General features: G+C 42.5%; 1 protein-coding gene across 1 annotated transcript in view; it reads right to left on the bottom strand.

The window, feature by feature from the left end:
• Positions 1–13,658, bottom strand: part of astn1 (astrotactin 1) — a 2,322,431-nt gene that overhangs the window by 1,303,842 nt on the left and 1,004,931 nt on the right. The window lies entirely within an intron of this gene.

The raw sequence follows: 13,658 nt of genomic DNA, 5'->3' as shown, positions 1-13,658 counted from the left end.
CAGGCCCGATGCCCTAACCTCACATATTTACCATGCTAAATCCCCTGACACTGAGTGGCAACTTAGCATTACCAACCCACCTATCTTTGGCGTATGGGAGGAAACCAGAGCACCAGGTGGAAACCCATGCAGACATGGGGAGAATGTGCAAACTCCACACACAAAGTAACCTAGGGCCGGAATTGAATCAGAGTCCCTGGCGTTGGGAGGCAAATTACTAACCAGTGCCACTGTACCACCCCGCTTTGTAACAGTATTGGAGAGTATCATCACTGCAATGGTTCAAGGAAAGAAACCTACATCAGCTCCTCAAGGGCAACTTAAGATGGGCTATAAGTTCCAACCTTGCCAATGATACCCACACCAAGAAAAAAATGACCAAGACAAATTCCTCCATTTTGTATCATATAATTTTGAATTGAAATGTTTGCTTTCATTGTACCCTCAGAATATGAAACCATACCAACTGAGTGAGAATTATCAGTCATTTAGATCTGTCTCTACACTGATTATTTCAGTGCAAATTCATTTTCTTTGTTTTCAAGCACAGAAGCTTATATACATTTTCCACAAGGGACAAAAGCAAGACCTTTGGGTACCCACATGACTCTGGCTTGTAGGTATCAGCTGTTGTGTAGTACAAGCTGAAAGTGCAACCGAGCAATGTTGAGCTTCTTTAGTGATTAATTCATTTCTGTAACAATTTCAATAGAAACAAGATTCCTATAAATGTGGCAGGTTGCCATTAGACACATGGATATATCCATGTTCCCTTTTACTGCTTACAATTTCAGCAAAGTGATTAATTAAAAGAATAATAAATAACTATTACTACAAAATGCACAGGCACCAGTGGTAACCTGCACCTCATACCATAGGAAAGAAAAGCTACAATTTGTCTTAGACTTCATAAATTACTCAAACCCTCCGAGGTCTTCTCATTTATAATCAGCAGGCATTTGCAGATTTAACAGCTGTGCTTGTCTTTTAAATAGACTACAAAATGATTATTTTTAGATGGTTCTGTTTAATTTATTTTGTCAAAGTATGAAAGATTAAATCATTAGTATCATGGGCTGTTCTACATTTTAAACTGAAGCTTCCTTTGTTAAACTCAACACTTTTTGCAACCTGCTTGCAATGATACCGAAAGTCAGTTTTTCTTTCTGTAAAGGGTTAACCTAAATGGTGGCCACTTGAACATGTCCATGAACAGCTATGTCACACAGCGAGAGACCAGTGTGAAGTATCTCAGAGTAGCTCCAGTGATGTCTTGGTCCTATTTACCCTTAAATAGGTATCATCTAATTAAATGTTTTTGAACAGAAGATCATTGCTTCTGGAATATAAAACCAATGAATCCCGAGACAAACCCCAATAACAGGAGGTGGCAACAGTGAGCAGTAGAAAATGGTGGGAAAAGTTTCAAGTGGAACCCAGCAACAGTGCAGAGCAGTGCACAAAGGGCTTCAAGGCCAACCCAATAATCACACTGGAGATGACAAAATAACGATGGTAGTCCAGCAACAGGCAAGGGAGCAGAAAACTTTGAATCAGGATGAGAAATGGCTACTATGTTGTCCATATCAAAATCATTTAGAAATACAGAATATGCCAGACAAGCTGACAAATGTCAAAATTGGCGAAGACCAATGGGACACTTCAGGTGGAGTTTTACCGGCACATCCACCTGAGGTTCATACAATCCTGCCTGAGGCCAACGGAGAATGCCGTTCTCCGAACCTCACCTACCCCCGGAATCAGGATGGGCATGCCGATAAAATTCCAGCCTTCAAGTCTTGCAAGTAAGATTAAGTTAACACTCTGTTGTATGCAGTTGGGAGCATAGCAGACAACATGCTAGTTTGACAGGATGAAGGAAAAGTCAGTCTCCTAACTCAAACTTTAGAGTGTGTAAAATTATCATAGAGGGTGAAATTTAATTGATTCAGTCAAAAATCAGGTAAAGGTATTGACTCATTCATCAATGAATTGTACTGCATCACCAAAAATGGAGTGAATGGAACACTAAACGATGATCTGATCAGAGGTGTAAGAATCACATTTTAGATGGGAACTTCTCTGACATCTTACAATCTCAGGAGGGTTTAAATTTAAGCAAAGCTGTTGAACTGGCCAGACAGGCCAATGAGCAGAGGCAGAATAAGGTTTTAGCTCAAGGTAAGAGGGGAATTTCCCAAGAGCAGTCCAACGAACTTGTTCAATTTCTGGGTTGTAAAACTGAAAATATTGCAAGGCAATGATGAGGGAAACACTTTGAAAAGGTGGCAACCATAATTTTCCAACATCCTTGCCGCATCAAGAAGGCCCACAGTGAGAAGAATGCTCCACCCTAATTGGATAGTACCATGGATGTTGTATGTCAGACCATTTTAAAATGGTCTGCTGTTCAAGAAGATTTGTATTTACCAGACCAAAGGAGAAATCTGTTCAAGAAATCTCCATTCAAGAAATTCAAATTGACTCAATGCTGTGAATTAATCATAGACAAAAATCCCATCCCCATGATCACAGAGGTCATTGTTGATCTTTCATTTCGAGATTAAGTTAGATGCAGTGGAAAAACAAGTGTACCACAGCGGCAAGATGGCATTAGAACCATAGAAAACTACAGCTCAGAAACAGGCCTTTTGGCCCTTCTTGTCTGTGCCGAACCATTTTTTGTCTAGTCCCACTGACCTGCACTTGGACCATATCCCATAGAACCAGAGAAAATTACAGCTCAGAAACAGGCCTTTTGGCCCTTCTTGTCTGGTTCTTGATACTAATTTGCCCTTTCAGGAAAGAGTAGCAGAAGATAACCAAGATGCCATTGATATCAATGATTTGTCACAAGAAGAAATATTAACCTTGTTCCATTCCTTGAAACGTCAGGTGAAGTTCCAGAGATGATCAGATTCGCTGAAGAGCAAATTCATGCTGAAGAGACTATGACAATGCAACCACTACTATAGAAAAAAATAAATTTTTCCAGCATTCTTAAGTTCTGTGAGTGGAGACAGCCGGATGTGAGAGGGACAACTCTTCTCAGGTAGCAGATAAATGGAAAGTGACGTTTAGGGCCTTCGCTTACCTTCTGGGAGAAGAGACATCTATAATTAATCTGACTTTAATCTGTTTGTCAATTAGGCAAATCATATTAGTTGCAATACTGTAGAGGAGGAACTCCTGGAGTGTATACAGAATGATTTTCTGGATCAATACATTGAGGAACCAACCAGAGAGCAGGCCATTCTAGACTGGGTACGTGTAATGAGAAAGGTATAATTGGTAATCTAGTCATGCGAGGCCCCTTGGGGATGAGAAATCATATGATAGAATTCTTCTCCAAGATGGAGAGTGGTGTAGTTGATTTGGAGACTAGACTCCTGAATCTAAATAAAGACAACTACAGTTAAACGAGACACTATGTTGACTATGATGGATTGGGGAAATATTACTTAAAGGGGATTTGCAATGGCAAAAATTCAAAAGGCATGTGGGAGAACAGTTTATTCCTGTCTGGTGCAAAAACAAAATGAGAAAGTTGACAAACCATGTCTTACTAGCAAAATTAGAGATAGTATTAGATCCAAAGAAGAGGCACACAAATTAGCCAGCAACAAGCAACAGACCTTAGGATTGGGAGCAATTTAGAGTTCAACAAAGAGGGACAAAGGGGCTAATTAAGAAAAGGAAAATGGAGTATGAGAATAAGTTTACAGGGAACGTAAAAACTGACTGTAAAAGCTTCTATAGGTATGCAAAGAGAAAAAGATTGGTGAAGACAAGTGTAGGTCCTTTACAGTCAGAAAAGGGGGGAACAAAGAAATAGCTGACAAACTAAATACATACTTTGGTTCTATCTTCACAAAGGAGAATGCAAAATGGACCAGAAATGTCAGGAAACACAGTTTAGTGAGGAAGAACTAAAAGAAATCAGTAATAGTAGAGAAATTATGTTGGGGAAATTATTAGGATTGAAGCAGTTAAATCCTCAGCGCCTGATAATCGATATCCCGGAGTACTTCAGGAAGTGGCCCTCGAAACAGTGGATGCATTGCTGCCCATCTTCAAAGATTCTTTAGACCTTGGAACAGATTAGATAGAAGCTAATATAATCTCATCATTTAAAAAATGAGGTAGAGACAAAACCAGGAATCATAGACTGAAAGAATTAAAAATCCACATAAGCTGCTCTCATGCTGAAACTCAGGTTCCCAACGACAATGTATTTGCCTTAGATACAAATGACAGTCAAAGGTCTAAGGGAGACTTTCTTCACATAATGAGCACACAAGAATCCAACGGAACACTGTACAGCTGCAGTTCACGTGTGCCTACGAGAACAAGGGACAGTGGGTAAGGCAGTCAATACATAGTTGATGCACCATTGATCAACCATATTTTTAAAATCATATTTATGTCTAGAAGTTGGTAGATAAATAGAAAGAAATGCAGGCCTGATAGTATTATGATTTAAGTAGATGCACTCAACTTGTAACTGGATAGCTAGACTCATGTTATACATTATGTAGTCCCAATTATTCATTGCGAATGGACATAGATAATTTTTTAAACAAATGTACACCTTTGATTGGTAGATGTTTGTTTGTGATCACTGCCACTGTATTTCCTTGTTCAGTGAGGCTGTGACCCCTTAGGGGCTGGCAGACCTCCTTGCTATAGCTTGAATAAAGATCTGGAGTTTGAATTCGGGGTATGGCTTTGTCAGTTTTGAGGAGTGAGGTACACTATAGTTGAAGAGTTGCAAAAGGCCACAACAGAGACCAATCAGCCTGATGTCAGTAATGGAGAAAATGCTAGATTCCAATCTAAAAGATTTAGCAGCACAGCACTTGGCATGACAAGATCAAAAGGAGTAAGCATAGATTTATGAAATGGAAATTGTGCTTGACAAATCCACTGGAATTCTTTGAGAATGTAACTAGTAGAGTTGACAAGAGGGAGCCAGTGGGAGCAGTTCGTTTGGAGAAAGGCTTTTGACAAGGTCTTACAGAAAAGATTATAGTGCATGACATTGGCGGTAGTTTATTGAGGTGGATAAAAAAACTGGGTGGCAGACAGGGGAAAAAAAGAGTCAAAATAAAAGGGTCTTTATCCAAAAGGCAGGCAATGATTCACGGTGTATCACAGGGATCAGTGCTGGGACCCCAGCTATTCACAATCTATGTTAATGATATAGATGTGGGAACTAAATGTAATATCTCAAAGTTTATAAATGACACAACTGGGTGGGAGGGTGAGATGTGAGGAGGATGCAGAAATGCTCCAGTGTGATTTGAACACGTTGAGTGAGTGGGCAAATGCATGACAGATGCAGCATAATGTGGATAAATGAGTTTATCCACTTTGGTGGCAAAAGCGTGAAGACGGATCATTGACCCCTTCCACCTCTGCAATCATTGGCCCCTCTCCCACCGATCATCAGTCACCCCACCCCCCCATGATGGTCTGACTGGGATCTGCCCTGGCACAGATTGGCACTACTAGGACTATATTTTGTGCTTGGGGGGGGCGGGGAGTTCCACAACTGGTTCATGTCTGGGTTAATCTGTTGTAAACTTCGCCAATGTAGTGTCACGTTGACATGGTTTGAAAGTACAGGGCAAGAGGTTCAACATCTGGTGAAGGGGTATGTTAATAATATTTAAATTTATTGAACTGTACAGGGATGGATCATTGATGAGGGACAGGGAAGCAGATCTATAGTTCCCGCCGGCGTTCGCACAGGCGATGAGAGTGGGTTCAAGTTTGGCCCCAGTGACTATATCTAATCCATGCTTTCTCATGTGATTTTACATCACTTAATGTAGACTATAGCTGTGATTTTATCATGTCACCCTGCCCATCAATGGGTGAGGCGGTAAAATCAACGGGCGGAGTAAGCCGCTAAATCACATGAGAAATCAGGATTACGCCCGGTTTCTCTGTTCCCACGATCTCAGGAACTGGGTTTCTTATATGGTCAGCCTCAGCGAGAGGCTGAATAAATTATTTAAGTTTATTTGAATGTTAATTTCTATCTGTTTAGTGAAGCCGGTGCTGAATTGTCCAAGCTCGCTCGCCTTTGCAGCCTTGGCGGGACAGGGTCTCCCCAGCGAGGCAAATACCTCCCCATGAACAGCGAACAATCATGTTGGTCATGCCGGTAGAACCAGAAGCCACTGAGGTCCCCTGGGAGGTCAAGGGCAAGGGGTTGCCATCCTGGTACCTTGACACTGCCCACCAGACAGTGCCGGGGTCAGGCCTGAAAGGGGTGTGGGCCTATGGAGGGGAGGGGGTGGGCTTGATGGGGGAAGGGCCAGGCTAGGGTGGCCTGAACCGGGAGGAGTGGTGGCCAGCTGCTGTTCTGCCCATGATTGGTATGGGGAAAGAAAGGGAGCCTGCTGCCACTCTACGGATGTACTTGGTGCGGAATGGAGGGAAGCGGAGCCCGCTGCCACTCAGCAGATGTGGTTGTTGGGGGGCATAGGTGATCAGTCTGATAGGCGGGAGTGATATTTTTGGGTGGTGTATGGCTTGTGATTGGCCACAGGCCCCTGCAATTTCAGGCAGGGGGGCTACGTTCAGGCCAGCTGCAACAACAGAGGCCTGATAGATCTCTTACTCTCTCTTTCTGTTAGCCCTGTGCTATTGGAATTGTGCATGTGTAGCCATAGTGTTCTGCATATGTGCATGACCTCCTTCTGCAAGTTGATCAAGCTGGCTGGCAAGGTTAGCCTCGCCCACTGCCTTTAGTAATTAGAAAGAGTCTAGCCCATGTTTTCATGCACTATGTACACAAGATTGGGAGTAAAAACATGCCCAAAAAATGGTTCTGCAAGTCGCTCATTTTCATGTTAGCTAGACACTTAGAATTTCTTGCGTAAAATTCCACCCTTTATTTACATATTTAACATTAACTCTTCATATCACAGCATGCAGTATGGCCAAGTGATTCCTGATGGATGCAGTATATTAGTGTCAGTAGGATTCATTCATTGGTTTGTCAGTAAAATTCAATCACTGTCATTATTGAACCATTACCTTGGAAATCTTGTTAACACGAGAATTAATTGATTAGCACCAGTGCCCACAAAAAAATGCACGGAGTATGCACTGCAAGCCAGCTATCCTGAAGCAATGGAAACATTATACAGGGGCAAGTGGATTATACATTTTGAAATTAGTTCATTGGATTAACAGACTGAGCGATACATACCTGACCAGAAGTGTTGCTAGTGCTTTGTGCTAAGTCTGTTGATTACTACTGGGAGACTACAGAATTTGAGTTCTCCAGGGCTGAAAGAGGTGGATGGGGAAGGAACAAGTCCAAATGCCTGCTCCTGATCATTATTCAATGACCTTTTCTCAAAGGAGCGAACGTGTTGGCTTTGACGAAAGGTCAAATAATCTTTGTAATTTGCTAGATGCCAACTCTTACTGGGTAAGTTGATGTATTTAACACAGCCACACGGGTGAGGTATTAAAAATGTGTAGTTTGGAGATGGGTACCCTATTTTTAATTAAAGTTTTCAGGGAAGTGGGGTGTTGCAGACAATGACTAAAAAGTCAGGAAATTAAAACTAATTCGTATCTTCAAACTACAATTAGTTTCCATCACAAATCAATAGTTTTAACATTGATGGTGTAGCTTTCCCTCCATTTCTCAACGCTAAATGATACATTTTTAAGTAATTAATGAAAATCTTGTTATTTCCCTTCCCACTCCTTTTGGAAGCATGAATAGGCTGGTGTCATTTGTTTTGCAGTTTCTATGTAATAACTGTGTGGGAGAATGAAGAAGTCTCAGAAGCACTGACATCATGATGTGACATTGACTGTGAAAATGTCAGGAGTATACCACCCACTCAAAATAACCTGATGTTGATTGTAACCCAAGTGGCAATCTAAGAGGAAACATACTTACACAATTGAGCTATTACAAAGTAATGTGTTCATTTACGTTTTGTGAAATACAATTTCTTGCTGGGTCAGAGGGAACTTCTGCTTTGCTTTACATCGAAAAAGGTGAATGCACAAGCTCATTCCTTGCAAAAATACAAGGCCTGAATTTTTTGCCCATCGGGTCTGCATGCTCAGCAAGCCCGGAAGTTGATGTGAAACACATTCCCAGATGTGGTTGGGCTCAGAGAGCAATTGCACGCTGTGTGGCTAATTAACAATCATTCAGCATTTGGGGAAGAGGTCAGGAGCCAAGAAAAGGGAGGGTGAGAGGCTGGCATTTCCAATGTGCTCCCTCGGTCACTGTGGATCTGTCTCATGGAGCTGAGAAGCCATGAAAAATAGGTGGCAATGGAAACACTATGCTATGAGTGTCTAGAGAGCACAATCATATACAGATCTCAGTCCCCAGCCACATTTGTTAATTTTGTTTTAGTTCTGACAATTTATCCCGCGCTGGTTCAAGTTGCTGCAAAACCGTTCAGGCTGCTGGCCAATCGGCCTGCCCTCCAGCCATTAGAGCAGACATATAAAATTCCATTCAACTGGCCTCTCAATGGGCTAAATTGCCAGCTTGATTGTTGGCTGGCACGCTTCTGACTTTCCCGCATCACTCCCAAGCAAAATATTACACAATTGCACAACAACTTTGGGACACATGCCCAAAGCCTTCTTACACAATTTCACATATTTCAGGTTGGGTGCTCACCTGCCTGAGCAACATAAAATTCTGACCCAGCTTGCCGTGACTGATCTGGACATGGAGTTTGGTCTAAAAAAATATTGAACTTGGCCTCCAGAGTATTACCCTGGATCTCTGCATTTCCGATCCCATGACAATACCAACGAGCCATCACCTTCTCATCCAGACAGTGTCATGAGTTCAATTGTTTGGTACAGGCAGTGCTGAGTTATCTGTCTCATACTCCTGACAATCTGACAAATCCAAATGACTGGTATCCTCACTGAATAGATTATTGCATAAAAATTCAAGAAAATACTTTTGTTAATTTACTGGCATAACACAAGGTTGGCCTACCGAATCCTCCTCTCATTTATTAAATGAACCGCAAAGCTCACAGGTAGTACATTACCCTTTGACAGATCCAAACTGATGATCCTCACTTTGGACATGATATAAAGAACAACCTTGGGCTACTTTCTAACCCTGTTGAAACACCTACATTAGAATTTTGTGACCCTGTCTATTCCATTAAGTGTTGGGTAGGAAAAAGCAACCAAAATATTATAAACATCGGAGTCACAGATCTTCAGATGCAAAACCTGAAATTGATCCAATAGTTTTGGGACTTGCTGACTAGGGAGAAGTGCATTAACTTAACATGAAATGCATCCATTCCTTGAATGTGCAAATGAAAACATTAGAAGATTATTCAGTAAAAGACTACAAAGAATGACTTCAAACAGATGCAATAGGTTCAAAATTTAGAAATGTATGGGTATAAATTGTTTGTACAATTGGTTTTTAAATGAATTGCTTCTTCCGCCAAAACATCCTCTTGCTCATTGTCAGCGAGCCACTGGACTGTCGTTGTGTTGCACACCAAAGTGTTCCTGCCGCCCACATCCCGGACCTGCCACAATTCTCTCATAGCTTTTCCAGATGACAGCACTGGCTTAAGGTTGGGTGGTTGATGATCGTCTTCAGGCAGCCACAGGCAGAGCACGAAAGGCACCACAACAACAGCCACGCAATGATCTGCAATGACATTGTGCAGCCTATTGGCAACTTGAATGTGTGCCTCGAGCACTGCTATGACCCTATGAGGGTCTCCAGAAATACTTGTCATGTGTAGCAAGCTCCACAATATGGCACAGTGGAGGGGCCAGCAAAATCAGTGGAAGATGTTCAAAAAAAACATAATGTGATCCAAAACCAGAAGGTGCTAAAGCTCCATCAAAAGAAATGGCAATGGGGAGGATAACTAGGAATAGAAGAGGGGCAAAAAATAAAAAATTAACAGCAGCGCTGCCACCACAAGCTATTTTACATGCTTTTGTGTTGGGTGGGTGCCCCACCTGGGACATACAAAATTCTGCCCATAGTAAGAGCTGCAAAAAAGGAAATTATGACAAATAACTTGAAAGGGATATCAAAATCAACACAAAACATTTTTGCAATGATATTAGCAAAAGGAGGTTGGTAAGGGGCAATCTGAGGCCCTGGAAGACTGGTCTTAGCGAGATTGCCAATGAAAGTCAATAACAGGTATGTTGAATAATTACTTTGCATCAGAAGATGAGGTCAACATGGCAGATATCTCAAGTAAAATAATCTTGCATCAGGGACGGGGTCTCACCAAAACTCACAGAAATAAAGGGACAGCCGTTAAGAAAACACAAACGAGTGAAAAAACTCAGGGTTTCCATTGCAGGGTTTTACAGAAATTGGGTGAGAGCATTGCAGGTGCCCGAATTAACATCTTTCAAAATTCTCTCGATTTGGACACCGTTACTTTTGATCAGGAAAATTGACAATGCCATTTTGTGACTTAAGAAACCTGAGAGAGGGACACCAGAGATTCTGATAAGCATAACATCTGTTGTTGGAAGCTTATTAGATTCTACAATTAAGGATAGAGTGACTGAACACCATGAAAATTGTCAGTTGATCAGGGCAAAGCATGGATTTCGAAAGAGTAGATCAAGCTTGACTAACAAATTGAATTTTTTAAAGAAGTGGCAGACAGAGTATAGACAAGGGACTCTAGTTCTGTGGATTTCTATCAGACATTTGATAAAGTCCCTCACAAGAGGCTGTCAGCTTTAAGTTGAAGCTCATTGAGTTGGCCTGATTAGGAAACCGGCAGTGCAGCAAGAGATATGGGGCTGTGATGACAGGAAGATGCACCAATTGGCAGGGCATGACTAATAGTTTCACACAAGGATCTGTGTTGGGCCATAGCTATTCACCACATACATAAGTAGTTTAGGTGATGGCCAGAAAACCACATCGTCAAATGTTCTGATGTCATTAAGATAGATGGCATTGTAGGTAGAAAACTGGAGTACCTGGAGGAAACCGCCTCCGGTTTTCTCCCACAGTCCAAAGATGTGCGGGTTAGGTGCATTGGCCGTGCTAAATTGCCCCTTAGTGTTCCAGGATGCGTAGGTCAGAGGGATTAGTGAGGTAAATATGTATGGGGATAGAGCCTAAGTGGGAATGTTGTCGGTGCAGACTTTCTATGCACAAAAGGTGGATGCACGATCAATTGTTAATTTTAGAACTGAGATTGATAGATTTTTGTAATAAAAAGGAAAAAATTACAAATATATTGACAGATTCAGTGAATGACAAATAGATTTCAATGGGGGAAAATGCAAGGTCATCGACTTTGGATCTAAACAATATTGAACAGAGTATTTTCTCAAATAATGAAAACTTGAAAATGGCGAGGTCTAAAGACACTTTTAGATGCAGACACATCAACCGTGAGCAGGCACAGAAAATAATGGGATGCTGGCTTTTACATACAGATCATTCGAGTAGAAGTCATACCACTGCTATATAAATCATAGAATCCCATTGTACAGAAGGAGGCCTTCCAGCCCATCGAGTCTGCACTGACCCTAATCCCACCCATGCCCTATCCCCATAACTCCATGCATTTACCCTAGCCAGTCACCCTGACATTAAGGGGTAATTTAGCATGGCCAATTCACCTAACCTGCACATCTTTGGACTGAGAAAGGAAACCGGAGCACCCGGAGGAAACCCACCTCCGGTTTCCTCCCACAGTCCAAAGATGCGCTAGTTAGGTGCCTTTGCCATGCTAACTTGCCCCTTAGTGTCCCAGGATGTGGAGGTTGGAAGGATTAGTGAGGTAAATTATGGGGATAAGGCCTAAATGGGATTGTTGTCGGTGCAGACTCGATGGACCAAATGGTCTCCTTCTCCACTGTAGGGTTTCTGTGATTCTTCTATGAAATATCAAGACCTTTCACAAGTGAAGACATTCTGTACATGAAGGATGGATGCTTGATCAATTAATTTTGGAAGTGAGATTGATAGATTTTGTAAACCAAATGGATTAAGAAATATGGGGTAAAGGGGTGGGCAACCTGTGGCTTGGGGGCCACATGTGGCCCATCAAGGTTCTGAGTGCATCAAACAAGACATTTTATTGACTTTTTCCCACACAGAGTCGCTACATTTCACTTGTTTCCAACCATATATTCCCCTGCAATATGACTAAAGCACGTAAAGCAAGGGCAGGTGAAGTGAGGAGTGTGTTAATTGCACACACAACACTGATTGTGAGAGATGTGTGTCCAGTCAGGTTTAAATATATCTTTTGCTTTTACTTTTTGAAGTTGACGACAATCAATATATGAACGTTTAAATATTTTTTGTAACTTGTTATGAAATATTCAGTGTGTAATAAATGTATTTCAGTCTTATTCAAAGGTCATGGTTTGTGAACAAATCTGATTTTAATCTTGTGACCCACTGAGATGAAGGAGGGTCCCTGTGTAGCCCACTCAACAAGCAAGGTTGCGCATCATTGAGCTGGATCACACATTAGTCATGATCTCATAAGAACATAAGAACATAAGAAATAGGAGCAGGAGTAGGCCATCTAGCCCTTCGAGCCTGCCCCGCCATTCAATAAGATCATGGCTGATCTGTGGTAGCTCAGTTCCACTTTCCCGCCCTCTCCCCATAACCCATAATCCCCTCTCTTATCAAGAACCCATCAACCCGCTTCTTAAAAATATTTAGCGAGGCAGCCTCCACCACTTCAACGGGCAGAGAATTCCAGAGATTCACCACCCTTTGAGTGAAGAAGTTCCTCCTCAACTCCGTTCTAAACCGCCTCCCCTTTATCTTGAGGCTGTGCCCCCTAGTCCTACTGTCTTTTTTGAGCGGGAAGAGTCTCTCCACCTCTATCCTATCCATCCCATTCATCATCTTATACGTCTCAATGAGATCTCCCCTCATTCTTCTAAACTCTAACGAGTACAAGCCCAGTTTATTCAGCCTCTCCTCATAGCTCAATCCCCTCAACTCCGGTATCAGCCTAGTAAACCTCCTCTGCACTCCCTCCAGGGCCAAAATATCCTTGCGCAGGTGCGGCGCCCAAAACTGCACACAGTACTCCAGCTGCGGCCTCACCAATGCCCTATACAGCTGCAGCAAGACCTCCCTACTTTTATATTCAATCCCCCTCGCTATGAAGGCCAGCATCCCATTAGCCTTCCTGACCACCTGCTGCACCTGCAAGCTGGGTTTTTGCGACTCATGCACAAGGACCTCAAGGTCCCTCTGCACCGTCGCCTGCTGCAGTTTTTCGCCACGTAAGTAATAGTCCTTCCTACCATTCTTCCTACCAAAGTGGACCACCTCACACTTGCCAACATTAAATTCCATTTGCCATTTCCTGGCCCATTCGCCCAGCCTATCTAGATCCTTCTGCAGACTCTCCACACCCTCCGCACAATTTGCCTTTCCCCCAATCTTGGTGTCATCAGCAAATTTCGACACCCTGCACTCGGTTCCCTCCTCCAGATCATCTATATAAATGGTAAATAGCTGAGGCCCCAGCACCGACCCCTGGGGCACCCCACTAGTCACCAACCGCCAATCCGAATAGCACCCATTGACCCCCACTCTCTGCCTCCTATTTGACAACCAATCCTCTATCCACGCTAACACCCTACCCCCAACT

This window comes from Carcharhinus amblyrhynchos, chromosome 9 (assembly GCF_965287045.1).
Source record: "Carcharhinus amblyrhynchos chromosome 9, sCarAmb.v2.hapA, whole genome shotgun sequence".
NCBI classification, from domain to species: Eukaryota; Metazoa; Chordata; class Chondrichthyes; order Carcharhiniformes; family Carcharhinidae; genus Carcharhinus; species Carcharhinus amblyrhynchos.
This window is presented reverse-complemented; position numbering and strand designations above follow the sequence as displayed.